Source organism: Lycorma delicatula, chromosome 2 (genome assembly GCF_047948215.1).
Source record: "Lycorma delicatula isolate Av1 chromosome 2, ASM4794821v1, whole genome shotgun sequence".
NCBI lineage: Eukaryota > Metazoa > Arthropoda > Insecta > Hemiptera > Fulgoridae > Lycorma > Lycorma delicatula.
Window position 1 is genome coordinate 193,845,549 of NC_134456.1, and position 2,773 is coordinate 193,848,321.

The window sequence follows — 2,773 nt, forward strand, 5'->3', positions numbered from 1 at the left end:
ACAATAAACATGGTTTACTTGTTACTAAAAGTTACAATTTGTTTACAAATTTTTCTCAAGGTCAATAAATTATTTTGCTGTAAAAACGTTTTAATATGTTTTACGAGGGTATCTTAAAATTTAAAAAAAATAAAAAGCATACTATTAATAATATATATATAACTAGCAAGAGCCACAAAAAAAAGCACTAAGTGTTAGAGAAAATACGTCAAAAAATCTTCTCTTATTTACAGCATATCCTGTAACTTCTGTTTAAAACTTTGGTTTGTAGTGGTAGATGACTGGATAATAACCCAAATATGAGGGAATAGAACGATATATTTGATTCAAATGCTTCTAGCATATACACTCAACTAATCGAAAAAATTATATAAAAGCTTTAAAACACACACACACACACACACACACACACACACACACACACATATATATATATATATATATATATATTTATTTAAGGAAATGAACCGTTTAAATACCCAAAAATAAAACAAAAATCAGGAATAATTAAAAAAATAATTTCTAAATTGCTACAAATGTTTTTGAAGAATATTAAATAAGTAGTATATATTCTAAATTCGCTCCTGTTTTAATGAAAGATCATAACTACGGCTTATATGATTCTATTAAAGCTCACCTCTGGCAATGTAACGATAAGATTATTAAAATTTTCATTTTGTTAGATTTAATTAAAATAATAGAGATGTACGTACGTACGCTTAAATCTAAACATTTAACTTCAGATAGTAAGAAAACATATCATCAGATACTTATGATCACTAATCATTGCTTGACATAAAAAAAAATACTCTACAGGTGTTAATCGGGAAAAAAAATCGCATACTTCATTTCAATTTAATAAAACAAAATAATAAACCAACATCCTTACAAATCCGCAGTTAGCAATCTAGTAATTCTGAAGGATTCTATTTCAAAAAATTTAGTTAATTGTATAATGAATTCAAATTACCCGTTACCGATGTTTGTCATTTGAGGCCTCATTTAAACTTATTCAAACATCTCGGCCTTGCAAGATTTGACTGCTATACGTAATTCCAGCTTATTGTGTAGTAGTATGTCATCAAAATAAAATTAACAGAGATTTACAAGATAGGAACTGTACATTAAAAAATAATCACATTACTGCTACGAAAATAAATTTTCATAATTTGAAAATTAACTGTCACAAATTAAACTCAAAGTTGCTTACTTACGAATAAGAAAAGTACTATTTACGAGACACAGTTCAAACTAACAGTTAATCTTTTGAACTAATGTAGTCATTTGATAGCGAAGTGGAATCGTTTATTGGTCCAAAGAGGAAACTGATTTACACAAATCTTAAGAAATACTTCCCCAGCTACTACCGTATGGTAAAGTTTCTTTTGAACCATCATTATATTTTATCACTTATATAAATTACATTCCTACTAAACGTATTAGTTTGCCAGATCCCTTTCATTTAAATTAATGGTATTGTTTGTTCGCTAAAACTATTCCTTTGATTTCATGAAATCTCCTTTCACAAAACATACCGCCACATATATTCCATTACATTTACGATGAATTTTATTATAATTCATAATGTTTTTAACAGAGTAAGTATTACATGGTTTATCCGTTTATTACAAAAGATTAGCGTCTAGTAAGTGGAATTAATTAAAATGTCTGCAATAAAAGAACAAGCAAACACGTCATCAAATTAATACGCCGAGCAATACTAAAGAGAATATTTTTTATCATTCTTCATTATTACAGTTTCACAAAATAATTTTATTATAGTAATAATGAACCTTTGCAACTTTCAAATTAACAAAATTCTTCTAAGCGGATAATGTTTATTTAAACCTTTAATTTAAATAATTTATTAATTAGAACAGTTTAATATAATCATGATGAAACAAAGTGACTTCACTGTTTCTACTGATCTGTATGGATCCGAATTTTACGTTTATGTAATTGTAGGTTCGCTGATTCGTTACCCGTGGAAAGCGGACTGTGTTCAAGCTAGCTTGTTACATTTCTGGTTCGGCAAGCAGTCAAGGTTGCTATTAATTCCCGAAAACAGAATGGAGACCAGAAGACTGTTTGAGAAATCGTTAACAGCATTAAAATGTAACTGGTCCGACCGGCTATCAAACCTTCCACATGAAAACAATGATCAAATTTTTCTTAAAAAATTTTTTTTCAAAAAATGTGGATAAATGGCTATGTTTAGACTTCTTTCAGTCCTTTCTTCCACTTAAATATTAGTCTAAATTCTCAACAGAATTATTTATTTCGATTTCTTATTTCAATACTTTTTGATGCTAAGAAGATGCTACGCAAAAAGATGGTTTATATAGAGTCCTAGCATATGGTAGAATTTGAAAAAATTTCAACATCTAATAAAGATTTAATTTTCTAAGCATTTAGCACCGTTGGTATTAATACAATTGTATAAAGTTCCACTTACCAACAATTCTCAAATCTATTTCCAAGTACCTTCGGAGTTGCTATCGGAGTAGTCATCATCAGGGATTTCTAATAAGTTGTTAATTCAAAATTCAGATGTCATATGTATAATTATATTTAAATTAAAATTGTTAATTTTTCATAATAGTCGTAAACATCTTACGGACATAACGTTACAGTCTTATTGATGTTAAATTATTTTTTATTTCATGACGACCGACAAGTATGAATGTAAAAATTTTAATTTAAATAATACGTATGATATATGAATTTTGAATTAACATCTTATAAGAAATCCCTGATGATGGAGTAGCGACTC